Source organism: Felis catus, chromosome A2, assembly GCF_018350175.1.
Source record: "Felis catus isolate Fca126 chromosome A2, F.catus_Fca126_mat1.0, whole genome shotgun sequence".
Lineage (NCBI taxonomy): Eukaryota > Metazoa > Chordata > Mammalia > Carnivora > Felidae > Felis > Felis catus.
The window spans coordinates 149087004-149102680 of record NC_058369.1 but is presented as its reverse complement, the minus strand read 5'-3'; the positions used below and the strand labels follow the sequence as shown (position 1 = coordinate 149102680).

At 36.9% G+C, this 15677-nt stretch overlaps 1 protein-coding gene across 6 annotated transcripts in view; it reads right to left on the bottom strand.

The window, feature by feature from the left end:
* Positions 1 to 15677, bottom strand: part of EXOC4 (exocyst complex component 4) — a 750068-nt gene that overhangs the window by 669338 nt on the left and 65053 nt on the right. The gene's annotated exons all lie outside the window — the stretch shown is intronic.

Sequence of the window (15677 nt, the reverse complement as noted above, 5' to 3'; positions counted from 1 at the left end):
GTAACTTGATAAGAAGAGATTACAAGTTAATGTAGAAAGGTAAAGAAGTTAAGTAAGATGAAGAAAAATAAAGGAAGAACAATACGTATCAGTGACACAAGACTCTGAGGAAAAGAGTACTAAGTAAGGAGTTTTCATAAATACAAAAGAACCACCTTCTATTTTTCTTTAAACATGGGTCTACCATAACACTCTCTGCTGTAAACAGTTCTTGCTAATCCGTGCTAGTTTTCAGAAGTAATTTTCTACATCCAAAGTCTCTGTAGATCGGCAGAGGACAGCTTTCATGGAAACCACGTGGTTTGGGATTGGAAGAGGACAGCCCAGCGCAGTGCTTCTTACCCCCAGGGAGGAGCTGGCAGGAACAAGGGATGAGGCTCTGAGACCTCTGTTAGCCACTGATAACCACAGGCCTTCCCTTCAAACTAACACAGATACACATGAAACTTCTCACAGGATGCCAGGGGGTTCACAACTACCAAAGAACCACAGGTTAAAAAAACCCCTCGCCCAAAAATAATTCTCTCCTATTAAAAATGGTTGGGTTAAGAGAGAATAAAGCAAAAGTGAGTGCAAGCCTGAAGCTGGACCCCAATAGTGAAAGTTTTCCCCATCCTTCCCTCTCCTTTATTCTTCAAAACGAGTGGCAGGTTTTTAAAACATGGGATATCCTGAAAGAACGCATACATTCTTCTCCAGTAGATTCAATCTCAACTACACTACGGGTCCCACTCCAAGTTGTTCAGCACCGCTGGAATATACTGGAATCTATTTATTGGGGAAGAATAAAAATATCCCAGCCTACGGAGTAAATCCTTGTACCCACTGCCCAAAGTCCCCAAAAATCCCTGCTTCAGATGAATGCAGTCTCTTCTCCTCAATCCTTTTTCTTTTTGTTCCCAACTCATAAAATGCACTTAAACATGAACCAGAAGCATTTAATGATGTGCATGATATAATTACTTAAACAAGCTTGCTCTTCACTGAAGACATCCTCTCAATATTTATCCATGATGCTGAAACCATGTGGAGAAAGAGAACCACATAAGGAAAGACCAAATTCCTATGATTTTCTCTGCAACATAGAGGACATATGATGATATGGTATTTAATTTAAATAATTTTAATACTAGTTAAAGCAGGAGTAGAACCAAATGGCTTAAACCTCTGAAGATGACAATTCTAATGGCAAATCAAAAACAACAACAACAACAACAACAACAAAGGGGGGGGGGGGGCATTGATATTTCCAAATGTGACATCCCAAGAATAGACATTTTAGTTACTGGTTTTGCTTTATACATTAAGAACTAGACACCTCAGGCCACAGAATCACTGCATCCTGCAAAACCAATCCCAGCAGCAAGAAGAGAGAAATACTTAGCAGCCAAGCAGCCATCTAAATTCAGCATGTTAGAGAGGGAAAATGAAACACAACTATAAGCGGGGCTTCAGGCGAGGGGACAAAAGTAATAGAAATTTAGCTGGGAGAAAATGATCTTCACAAAAGGGCACCTATGAGTCACAAAAGACACAAGCAAAGGGCCATCTGAATGTGGCAACCACCTGCGGCAAAAGCGATTGGCAAGGAGATAAATGTAGTTTAAATCAATAAGCCCCTAGATTATGTGGCAGATAGCTACTTATATGTGCGCTAATATGATAGATGGCCTATTAAAAAATAACAAATAAGCAAGGTCTGAATAATAAAATGCCACAGCCCCAAACGACACATTTGTGTAGAACCTTACCTTTCTGTTTGTCTCCTGAAATCTCCTAGAGCATAAACACTGAATGGATCCAATATTAATTAATTTATATGATCTATTTCACTTACATCAGCTGAAAATTAAAAGACAATTTAAAAGGATAATATAATCAACCGTGAAGACTAGTCCAATAATCACAAAAGCCCTGTGAGGTCAGAGAGAATTATTGGTGCTTTGTGGAAAAAGGCTTGTACAAAAGTAAAGTAGCTGAAATTCAGCAAGGGCCTCACACCACAATTAGAACAAAATGTACATATTTCTAAACTACCAAACGCTACCAAACTCCTCCCTTGTATCTAGAGTGATGGAATATGTACTCACCATGTAGGTTTGAGAACACTTTATAATTAGAAACACTTGACTCTCTTACCTAGTTCTGTTTGATTTTTTGCTCTGAGGATACTTACCAAGTGAGGATTTCTTGAACCCGGTTTTAAAGACACTTACTGGCAGGACAGTGTTAAATATTAACACTTTCACATAATTTAACCTATTATTTTCTACCAAAATCATACTGGTCCCAATTGGTCTCTATTACATGCAAAGATGGGGAAGGAAGGAAAGAGATATGGATGTGTAGATATACATGCCTAAGTGCATAGAAACCATGTCTGTGGTTTGAGGCTAAGCAGGGATTCATGGAAGGTTTAAGTAAGACACGCTGGGACTCATGGAACGATTAACTAAATGATATCTCAAGTCCTTTCAAGCTCCACAATTCGATGATTCTATCAACTTAGTCTAAATCTCTACATCTCCAGTTACATGGCCCATAGCTAATTATGTGCACCTAGATTATAGATAGCCCATTTAAAAAAATAACAGATAAAGTGAATAATCCATTTAAGCTCGTAAGTGTTCTATAAAAGAAAACCACCTTTTGTTTCCCAGTGAGTACAGGAAGCAATGTAGACCAGTATATAACTGCTTTCTTTTCTCAGTATGTTTGGTAGGAAACTATCAGTAACTCACGCCACGGCTATATACAAATGTTATCAAATTTGCACAAGAAACCTGGTAATACACTTTAACTTTGTATTGAATAAGCTTTATTATTTGACTTAACATTTATACATGTTGACTGAGTTGTAAAATAGTGGTGGTGTTTACCACAGAAACTCCTGGTAGATGTCATTCCTCATACTATGCACAGTACCTAAAGTATGTAAATTTGATATATATGATTTTGGCCTACATACATAACTTCATTTACCTGTTGCATATAAGAACATTATATAACAGGAGAACTGTGTCACTGTTGAATGGAATTCAATATAAAAAGGGGACTTCAAAAAAATTACCAAGCCTAATTTGACCAATAAAGTATCAAGAGAATTACACATCCAAAATGCTGCCCCCAGAGATGGGAATCTGGCCTCAGAAGAGTAACAATACTCTCAGGTAGAAATAAGAAAGTTACCAACTAAAAATAATTCTGTGCTTCTGGTCAAAATGGCACTGTAAAGTCATACTTGAGATATCCAATCTCAAAACACAGGTATACATAAAGTGTAAATTAAGAAATTAAAAAAATAGTCTGGTTGAAAATTGAGAGTAACACCTCTGTGGACAAGAAATGGAAGCGAGGAGTAGAGCCAAAGTATGTATCCAGTGACCTGTGTGTGGACAAGCAGGCAGAGGCAGGCAGGTTTTAGCCCAGGGTGTTACAGAGACTTAACACGCACCACTGGCCATATGAGCTGACAAAATCCTCCATTAAGACTGCAAGAACAGGACCAAATCCAGCTCTAGACCTGGGTACGCTTTTGGCCTCATCAAATCCTTATCTTCCATTCATGTCCCAGTGGAGATACTTGGTCAACCCTATACCTTAAATACCATTTGTTTCACCAATAAAAAATTACTTCTAACATCTTTTATTTAACGCACCCACTGGTACAGATCGAGAGCGCAGTATACGATGCACTGGTCGCCTCTGGAGTATAGAATCTTGATTAGGGTCTTTCAAATGTTAACTAACTATCTCTGAAGTGTGGATTCCTGATTAAGGTACTTCAAAAATGTTAACTAAGCACCCCTAAGGTGCAGATTAAATTATTCCGAAGGAAACTACAGACAGCATAACACCCCACTCCAGAAAGGAGACTGACAAAAAATATTGCCAACTGCTACTTGGGCTGTCATTGACAGGGAGCTAGGGGTTTTTACGGCCGCAGTGTAGGAATAGTTTCAATTCAGAGGTGGAGATGAACCCCACACTGCAGTGAGGTTGGAAAGCACAATGAATGAACATTGGTCCCTCCACAACTGAAAGTGGGCTAAGGGGGAAATGATGGTACGTTTGAAGGGGAAGGTAGAGTGGAGGGAGGATTATTAGGATAAAAACCAACAAAACCGACACCTGTTCAGTTTCCCTTGGGACAGCACTGAATGTACATTATCTCTTTTTAGAGCAAGGAGGATGCGTCTTTGAAAGTCAAGGAGTAGCCACCAGTGGAAAAGTGGCTACTAAAAATATAACAGGGATACAGGAGAAGAGACAAGGAGGAGATGAACAAATTCATACTTTATATTAATATTCAATAATATCTAAGGCTTTATAAGTTCAATTGCCCAAAGAGATAGCATGATGTAGTAAAAAGAGCAAGAACTGGGCATCATAGAATTTTAGATTTGATTATCAACTTTACCATGTTCTGTGTAAATCTCTCTCAAGTCATTAAATCTTGCGGGACCCCAATTTTTCCATCTGTAAAATGGAGATAACAGCGACACTGCTGTGTCTATTAAATGAGATAACGTGATATCAAAACACAAAAACAATCCCCTAAGGAAGTAAAAAAAAAAAAAAAATGTACTTTTAAAATTTCCAGCTTTAGCAACTCCTGGATTGCTGGAGACAATGGTAGTTGCTTACGTCCCCATTTCTCCTTATTTCCTCCAAAACAACAAAGAACAACTAGAAGAACAAATAAAATTTGTGCAAATAATACTCTCAGGATAACCTGGAAGATAGAAATTGCCCAAAATTCACAACTGTAATAAGAAACACCTAATCCCAGCAAGCAATCTCTCAAACTTTTGCCCCACCCCTGCTCTGCCACAAGGCTTTGTCGCAAGCAAGCAAAAGCAGGCAGGTGAAGAACCATGATGAAGAGACAAGGGACTTACTGATGATCCTAAGATTGACCTAAAACTATCACTAAAAGAGACAATGTCCACCCTAAGTTTGAAAATACCCAAAAAGTATCCAAGTAGAGGAGAACATGGACTACAGGAGAGAGAGAGTTTAAAAACAGACAATTTGCAAGAGTATTTGAGACCTATAGCTTCTATGGGAGAAATAAAAGGAAGAGAGAAATGCCCTGTGACTACTGGATAGTGAAGGGAGAAAGAAGCATAAAGAGAACATTCAGGACCCCACAAGAGAGTTGAAATTCTGAGAACAATCTTCTCCTACCATCAAAACAAATAATACACTCAAGTATTTGGATTTTGCTATGCTGACAGAAGAGGGAGCCAATGAGCTAGGAATTCTATAAAACACCCCATACCCATTTAAAAAAAAAAAAAAAACCATAAAAAATGAACAGATTCATATAAAGGTATATGGGGGGAGGGCGATCAGAAAATCCAACACACATTAACAGGAAAATTCAATAAATTTTCCTACAATAAAACTATCATGAAGCACAAGAAAACTAGATGACAACACTCCAGATGGAAGTAATATACTCAAACAAGAATCTGGGGATAAGAAAAGTCACTTTGAGTCAAAAATTCCAAAACTAGGAACAGACATGGACAAATAAAAGAAAGGTATGGAAAGAAAACAGACTAAACTCAGAAGAAATACGGAAGAAAAAGACAATTATTTCAGATAGGAAGAATAAATTATAAAATACCCAAGGGGAAACAGACTCAAATGAATATTTTATAAAGGGCATTGTGGAAATTCAGGGAACCAAAATAGGGAATAAAAGGGATATAAAGACAGAAATAAAGAGACCAAAGAGAAAGCAGTAGAAATGGAAGACAGGCAAAGAAAAAAGTACACATTAGAAAAAAACAAACAGTAGAATACTTGAAATTATAAAGCAAAAAAAAAAAAAACAAAATCTTGAATCTGCAAAATAAAAGAGCCTACTGGGTATCTGGAAAAATTAACCACCCCACCCCCCAAAAAAAGAAAAAAAAAAGCCTCCAGGGCATATCCTACTAAAACTATTAAGTTCCTAAGTTAAAAATCCTCAAAGTCTACAGGATCACAGCTTACAAGGGCAAAAAGTCAGTAAGTAAAATTGTAAACTAAGGCATTTATGCCCATCTAAGCTGTCCTTTAAGCACCAATGAAAAGAAAACAAAAAAGGGGGAAAAAGCAGTTAGCCTTAAGGAATCTTTTGATAAGCTTTATGCAAACAAGAGATAAGTGGGAAAACTTCCGCAAAAAAGATTGATGGTAAGCATTTAAAATATTTAAGTACAGATTTATGACAAAAGCAAAACTGGCCGGTGTGAATGGAAGACAACTAAGATGGGTATGTTGTGAAAAAGTAAAAATAACACAATTAACAATTGGCAGAAAAGAAAGGAAAATAAAGTCATGTTGCTACTTAAAAGATGGGGATTAAAGGATACCGACAAAAACAGAAATGAGAGAGAAAGATTAAAGCATTAAAAAGGGACTAAGAGCATTTTATCCAAGTTTTTAAATACATTAAATAGACCATCACTGGGGGGAAAAAAATCACCTCCTAAGCCAAAAAAAAAATTTTTGTTTAAAGAGCAAAGAATTAATATCCCAGAGATAAAGAAATATAGCAAATATACATATTTATAAAATACTACGATAGAGTTGAGACAAAACATATTAGTCTAATCAACATATATTAATAGATTCAGCTCCCCTATTATAAGAAAAGGGTTTTTCAATCTGAATCAGAAAGCAAAGCTCAACAATATTGTTGATCCCAAAACTAGAAATTTAGAACAGCTAGAAATAAAAAATGAACAAAGGTATGCCAGTCAAAAGGCATTAATCATAATGACAAAAGGCACATGCCCTCTAATACCACATGCCACAATTCACAATAAGGCTATAACATTTATGAATATTTATATACCAAATTAAACAGCAGCCACCATTTTAAAACAAAAGCTTCAAGTGATGCTGAGACAGAGGAAAAATCCAAGAGAAAACTTGAATACATCACAAAAAAAAAAAAAAAAAATGAGATAGAAGACCTAAACAACATAATTAAATAAGGTGGATCCTATGGATATATATCAAACCATCCACCTGGTAATAAAGAATGCATCTTTCACTCACGTATCCATGGGACACTCATAAACACTGATCATATAATAAGTCACAAAGAAAATGAAAGTTCCCTGAAGTAAAAATATTACCAACAATACTCTCTGAATTCAATGCAATAAAGGTAGAAAGTATTACTAGAAACAAAACACACACAAAAGACCCTTGTATTTATGAATGTAAAATCCTTCTACTAAAAACATTGTTTCCAGCCAAATACAAATTGAAATGAGATCATTTTTTTAAAAAATATGAAATTTATTGTCAAATTGGTTTCCATACAACAGCCAGTGCTCATCCCAAAAGATGCTCTCTTCAATGCCCATGATAATGGAAACATTAAATACCAATGTCTATGGGACAAATTTAAAGTGTTGAGAAAAATTCCTGTCATTGAACACATTTATCAGTAAAAATTAAAATACAAGATTTCAATGTCTAGATCAGAAGAAAATATAAGCCAAAAGAAAGCACAAAAAAGGAAATAAAGATAAAAGCAGAAAATAATGAGGTAGAGAAAAGAAAAATAGACCTACCCAATAATCAAAACACTGATTTCTTGAAAATTAAAAAAAAAAAAAAACCACCCTAACACAATAGACAAACCACCAGCTACTTTGATCAAGAAAAGGGGGCTAGTGCAAATAAAATAAACAAAAGGAAAAAAGAAAATTTCAAAACCATAAGAAAATACTTTAGAGACCTCTGCATAAATAAATTTGAAAAACTAAAAGAAATCAATAATTTCCTAGAAAAATACAGATTAAAATTGATCCCAAAAGAGACAGAATACTTAAGGAGAGCAATTTACACAGGAAAAAACAGAGAAAATAAAAAGCACAAACATGAAAAATGTACCAGATCCAAATGTTTTCACAGGAAAATTCCCTAAACCTTCAAACACCAGAGAACTCCAACGCTCCAGAAATTGTTCTAGAGCATGGAGAGTAAAGAAAAGCTTCCTAACTCCTTCTAGGAAGCAAATTATTCCACTGAAACCAAACTCCAATATGGTGGTGGTATCATTTATAAACATTGATGCAAAAATTCTAAGTAACATATTCACAAATAGAATTCACCACCACATTGAGAAAATAACACACCATGATCAAGAGGCATTTTTTTCTAGGTAATGAAAAATTGGTTCAATAATAGGAAGTCTTGCACAGTTAAGAGACTTAAAGATAAAATAGAACAAAGTGGATAAAAGACATAATAACAATTCACAAAAGTTAAAATGGACTTTAAACATTAAGGAAAATTGTCTGAACTGACTCCTAATTGTAGAAATGCAAACTTTTTAAATATTTTTAAGCTTTATTATTTTGAGAGGGAGAGAACACGTGCACAAGCAGGGAAAGGGGAGAGAGGGAAAATCCCAAGCAGGCTCCACACTGCCAGCGCAGAACCCAATGCGGAGCTCAAACTCATGAACCATGAGATCATGACCTGAGCCAAAATCAAGAGTCAAATGCTTAACTGACTGAGCCACCCAGGCACCCCAGAGAAATGCAAATTAAACACCACTGTGACACCATTTTCACCTATCAAATGAGCAAAACTGAAAAACTCTAACAACACAGGGGTGCCTGGGTGGCTCAGATGGTTAAGCGTCCAACTTTGGCTCAGGTCATGATCTCACAGTTTGTGAGTTCAAGCCCCACGTTGGGCTCCATGCTGATAGCTCAGGGCCTGGAGCCTGCTTTGGATTCTGTGTCTTCCTCTCTCTCTGCCCCTCCCCTGCTCACGCTTGCTCTCTCTCTCTCCCAAAAGTAAATAAACATTAAAAAAAAATTTTCTTTTTTTTAAAGTCTAATAACTCATTATTTGGTGAGGCTGTGAGGGAAACGAGCACTCTCACACACTCGTGGTACAATGTGAACTAGTACAACTCTTCTGGAGAATACCAGAAATACCAAAATAAAAGCATAGGACTTTGGTATTTGGAAATACCAAAATAAAAGCATAGAACTGTATATGTGTATACACCATTAATTAAAAAATATTAATTGCAAAATGTAAAATCAAGGCACAGATTGGCAGAAGCAAGAAACCCACTGAGAGAAAAATGGTTAGTGTCCATTTAGCTTTCCTGTATGTTAGTGAAGAAAAGAAATGACATCTTAAAGGCCTCTGCACATGATGGGCATTTTACCAGAGTCCTTATACATGGAAAGACTGGCATTTGTCCAACGGAGGCTAAGTATCCAGAATATATAAAGAACCCCTATGAACCAATAAAACAAGCTAATTAGCAAAAATATGCAAATGTAAAATTATAAAAAAAAATAGGCAAACCACATGAACAGTTTGTAGTAAATATATGAAAAACTCCTTATACACTCTAGTTAATGAGTCATTATTTTATTTTTTTTAGTGTTTATTCATTTTTGAGAGAAAAGACTGTAGAATAGTTTCAAAATTGTACCTTTTTTGTTTGTTTATTTATTTTAGAGAGAGAGACTGAGACAGAGTGTGAGCGGGGGAGGGCCAGAGAGAGGGAGACACAGAATCGGAAGCAGGCTCCAGGCTCCGAACTGTCTGCACAGAGCCCGATGTGGGGCTTAAACCCACAAGCCGTGAGATCATGACCTGAGCCAAAGTCAGACGCCCAGTTGACTGAGTCACCCAGGTGCCCCCATCAGGTATTATTTTTCAAAACTCATTTTATAAACCTATTCCATCCACAGAGGTTGAGTGATTGGTCCAGGTTCACCAGATGGTAATTATTGGAAGCTAGCCCCTTGCTGTTCCCACTCTAAAGAAGTAAGAGATGTATTTTGCAAGCCTTTCTCCTATTTCTCATCAGTCACAGTATTTTGTAATGTACAGGAAACTAATGTCTAATTTAGATGTAGTAATTCAACTATAACTTAGGTAAAAGGATGGGAGAAATGTGGAGAAAAGCCAATAATTGTAGTAAAATGTTGGTTTAAGCTTTTGGATTCTCAGTATGTCCTTTCATTTGGCAAACTGCCTTTGGAACGTTTTGACTGAGCAATTACTCCCGGGGTACACAGGCATTTCATTTGTGGCTTCTTTATTCATTTTATGCATGCTCCTGCTGGGATTGCTGTGAATATAACCGTAATGAAACTGGACTTCTTACTTTCTTTCTTTTTGGTACCAGCATAGGTTAAGCAATAAAACCCAAAGAGAGCACAAATTAAATCACTTTTTTTCTTTCACTGCTGTTTTCTTACGTGCATTCTATTCCGTAAAGTCTTGTTCTGGGACTTGATATTTTTCTTAAAAATTTAGGACTTGATATTTAAATTCTCTCTACATGGAGTGGGAGCTATGAATCCTAACATAAAAGGAGATGAAATTTTTCTTCCTGCAACTCACTTATCTAGAATAATGAAGGTTCTCCAAAACAATTGGACACTTTTTGAGTTACTTCTGTCCTAAGGTTGGGGCCTCCCTAGGCATTTTAAATCAGTTGTTCCTAAAGAATCCTTCATTTGCCATTAAATATCTTGGTTGATTTCTATGATTAATCATAAATAGAACTGAGGACTCTATTTTTATTTTATTTTATTTTTATTTTATTTTAGGGAGAGAGAGAGAAAATGGGAGAGGAGGCGGAGGGAGAGAGAGAATCTTAAGCAGGCTCCACCCTGAGCGTGGAGCCTGATGCAGGGCTTCATCCCATGACCCTGGGATCATGACTTGAGCAGAAATCTGGAGTAGGATGGTCAACTGACTGAGGCACCCATAGCTCTAGCCAGCCCCTAGAGCTGAGGACTATATACAATGGGGCCAAAATAGAATTATTAGTTCAGATATTTATAAATGTAAAAATAAAGCAAGGACAGGGTTAATTAAAATACATTTATTACACATGAGTATTATATCATATATTAGAGATTAATGTAACCATCTTCAGGTACTTCCCATTAGATTAATAAATCTTAATATTTTTCTGTATTTGATTCAGATTCTTTAAAGAAAAATTACAGGTATAATTGAAGGCCCCTGTGAATACATGAATTCTTTCTCAATTCTTTTCTTCTCTCTTCTACCCTACAGGTAACTACTGTTTTGAAATTGTTCTGTATCTTTGTCCTGTATGTTTGCACACTTTTACTGTTTGTATGTAAATGTGTATGTTGTATATTTGTAAATACAGAAACAATACATGTGGTTTAGATATATATACATATATTTGTATATAAATGTTATATATTGTGCTTGTTTATATATACGAAGTATATTATTTTGAGTAGGGCTTAAATAAATTGTATAACTTGATTTACATGTTTACTTGATTCGAATTTGTATAATTTAATTAATTTGCTTATAATTGTATAATATGATATGTATCATTTTACTGCTTGGGTTTTAAACTCAACTTTGTATCTTTTGGGTTTTCTTATGTTACAGTATAGCTCTAGTTTATTAGTTTTAACTACTGTATAGTATTTCATTATATAATCACAATTTATCCATTCTTCTATAGATAGGCAAGTTATAAGTTTGCAATGTGTCATTATTAGAAACCTTACAGGAATGAGATTGTTTGTACATATTTCTGTAGGACAGAATTTCTCCAACCACTGATCTCTTGGGAATGGGTTGTAGATATATCTGAGATAATGGGCCCCTCAGCCTTCGGGTGGGTAACTAGGTGGGTCTTGGGGCAATCAGAATCTCTAGACAAGTTCTCTTTAGCTACGTGCAGCCACCTCCCTTTACCCTAGTTGTACTATATAAGTCATTGTGCTGTATAAGTTATTTTGCATATGCGCCATAATGCCTAAAAACTGAGGAAGCCCAACTCTTGGGGGGCCATGTGTGTTATATATGTAGAGGAATGTTGGTGCATTTTAAACTTCATTTTCCAAATAGCTTTTTATTTTTATTTTTTTTTAATGTTTATTTTTGAGAGAGAGAGAGAGAGCATGAGCAGGGAAGGGGCAGAGAGAAAGGGAGACACAGAATCTGAAGCAGGCTCCAGGCTCTGATCTGTCAGCACAGAGCCCGACATGGGGATCGAATTCACAAACTGTGAGATCACGACCTGAGCAGAAGTTGGACGCCCAACCAACTGAGCCACCCAGGCGCCTGCCAAATAACTTTTTAAAGTGATTGTGCCAATATAGATTTCTCTGACCTGTGCATGAGCTTTTGTTTCTCTCTTTCTTGCCCTTAAAATTGGCTTTGTTAGACTTTTAATTCTTACAAGTGGATTTTGATTTTTACAAATCTGACAGGCTCTGTGTTTTTATTTTTTTCAGTTTGTTATTTTAGTTTGCATTTCTGAGGTTTCTAGTGGTGTTGAGAATATTTCCAGGTATGTGAACATTTGGGTCTCTTGTAAATCGTCTATTGTTTCCCTGGTTTTTATTAGGCCATTTCTTTTCCCTATTACTATGTATGAGAGTTAAATGGATGCTAATCATTTTTCTGTTTTTCTATCCATCCCATGTAGTTAGTTAATCGATTTCATTAGTTTCTGGTTTATCCCTCCTGTGTTTCTTATACCTCTCTTCCAGGAAGAGAAATTTTACTTCAGATACTCTCTTATACTTGGCTATTTTCACTTTATAATATATCCTGGAAATCACTCCATATTAGTTTATATTGATAACTTAAGCATTTACTTATAACTTAAGTATTTACTAGACTGAAAAAGGATACATATGAAAAGAATCATCATGATAATGACAACAGTACCTGTCCTAACTACCTCAGGGGACTGCTGCATCAGTTGCATGTTGCAACATGTTTTGCAAACCATAACATGTAAACCATTAGAAAATCTCACATAAGTCACTCACATCTCTGCCTCTAAATAAGACACTTGAAAAATGACTCATTTGCAAACAATCAAAATTCTTGTTTAATTAATAATAATCTGAAAGTCCTTAGGAATCACCTCCAACCCTGATTTATAGCACCTCAACGAGAGATCTGTTCTATCCAGGGATTCCCTACTGGAACTTCCTCTATAAAGATGTCAGTTCTAGTGGATCACATCCTCAATCCCACTATTTCACAAGCTGAGAAGGCAATTTTAAAATCCCATGTTAAATTCCCTGCTGAAAATGACTATTCCTTCCAGGACTGACTTGCAGGGCACTTTGCAAATAGACTCACAGGACTTACTGTTCACTAAGAATAAGAAAATACCTGCCCTTTATTTTTTTTTAATTTTTTTTCAGCGTTTTTATTTATTTTTGGGACAGAGAGAGACAGAGCATGAACGGGGGAGGGGCAGACAGAGAGGGAGACACAGAATCGGAAACAGGCTCCAGGCTCTGAGCCATCAGCCCAGAGCCTGACGCAGGGCTCGAACTCCCGGACCGCGAGATCGTGACCTGGCTGAAGTCGGATGCTTAACCGACTGCGCCACCCAGGTGCCCCCCTGCCCTTTATTTATAGTGTATTTCATCAGCCTCATACTTTTATATGTACTTAGCAACATTCTGTGCAGTTCTCTACATAATTTACATCTTCTTCATTTATACAACCCCCTTGAATAATGTGACCCAGATTAATATAGTCCTAAAGACTAGGACTGCAGTGATTTAAAAAAAGACTTCACACATAATTTCAAGAAAGTCAAAATTTTACATATTGGCTCCTCAAGGCGACTCAAGTGAAAACAAGCAGTACAGAGTATGGTAAGCAGAGTAGTTGTTCCCAAAGGCTATCCATGCCCTAATTCCCAGAATCTGTGAATGTATTACATGGCAAAGGTGACTTCGTAGATGTGACTAAGGCTAAGGACCTTGAGCTAGGGAGAGCTGCCAGAATTATCCAGGTGGAATCAATCTATCACACAAGTCCTTAAAAGAGGGAAGAAGAGGCAGAAGGGTAGGTCAAAGAGATGTGACCCAAGAAGTAGGTGAACACACTGTCTCTGGTTTGGAAGAGAGAAGAAGAGGTCAACAAGTCTGGGAAAGCAGCAGCCTCTAGGAGCTGGGAAAGGTGAGGAAGAGGGCCTCCCAGAGGGCCTCCAGAAGGAACACAGCCCAGGGAGACCCATACTGGGCTTCTAAGCTACAAAACCGTAAGACGGTCGTGGTCATTTGTTGGCGTAACAAGGGAAAATTAATGCCCAGAGCATACCTACCTCTCTGGCAGGAAAACGCACTGGTTAGAAGAGCGTATTCCAGAATCCAGCTCCTCACTTGAAATCACAGCTCTACTACTTGTCAGCTATGTCAACTTAAGCCAGTTATTAACCCCCCCAATGCCTCAGTTCTTCTCAGCTGTAAAATGGAACCATTATAACAGTACCTACCTAGAAAGACTGTTAAAGGACTGAGCTAATTCACATGAAGCACTCAACATACTATTTTGCATACAAGTAGGCCCTAAACGTGTCTTAACTACTACTAGTATACATCTCCACCAGTAATATTTCGACCACCTTCTCTTTCGGTCACCCACAGAAAAATCATGAGATCAAAAGTCCTAACCAGTCAAAGAAACGAGCCTTTGTAAAAAGAAAGGTTTGTAGCTTATGTACAAGCAGTCTCCATGACGGTCCCAGCTCCACTCAGACAACATCCGGCTCTTCAAGCGTGGTCCCCAATAATGAAGAACAGACCGCCGAAGTCAAAGTGTCACCACGAACTCCACTAAGTGAGAAACGCTAACTACAGGACCTGACAGGAAAAGTGCCCGTCAAAGAGCTGTCTTGTTAAAAATAATAGATGGAGCAAAATTAGTTTCTACTTAAATTTGCCATAATTGGCATGTTTTCAACTTACTTGATATTTACACAGTGCTTTTCATTTGCAAAATGCCTGCCCTATCATTTCTTCATAAACAATTAAAATTTTTGTTACATGACCGTTGACTCGGCAACATTTACTTAAATGGATATAACCAGGCTAAGCAATGATAATTCACATTATAAACATAAGAAAATATAACAACTGATAATGTCTCCTCCAGGTAGAGGGAAAAATCCAAATCAAAAGTATAAATATATATTGTGTTTCATAATTCCACATTCTACAACAGCTCAAAGCAGTGTCAAAACTCAGAGAGCGGCAACACTACAACAGACGGAGGAAGAAAACAAAACTTCTTAGCTCCAGGAAGAGGCTTGAGCACAAACCCTGTAAAGTGTCATAATAAAAATAAGTGTTGGGGTTTAAAAAAAAAACCATTAAGTAGGCTAACAGTAAAATCTATTATAAAATAATTTCTACACTTTTCCTACAGTAAAAGCAATAAACCTCAAGATTCCAAGCCTAAATAACCCTAAAACTTAATTAAATGATATTTTAAAAGGTAATTAAATATGTTCCAGCAACAACAATATATAGTCAGGCTCTCAAAAGAAACACTTTCAATTAGTTACACAAAATGTATTGACTGAATCCAAATTATTTTTCTACCTTTCTACCTTTTCATTATTTCAAGCTCTACAGGACTATAGAAATAGTAAGAACTGATTTATACCTGCAAAGCCTACGATAACCAACATTACTCATTCCTTAAAACGTATTGAGGACTTTAGCTGTGACAAGAAGGCACCTGTGGGACATCTCTCAAAAACACCCCATCTCCTTCGCCTCGATCCAGAAATGCAATAGTTGAACAGCTCTTTGCAGAGACCCAGAGGCAATCTGAGCCAAGCTAAGCTGAACCCTCCAACGGAGCAGGTC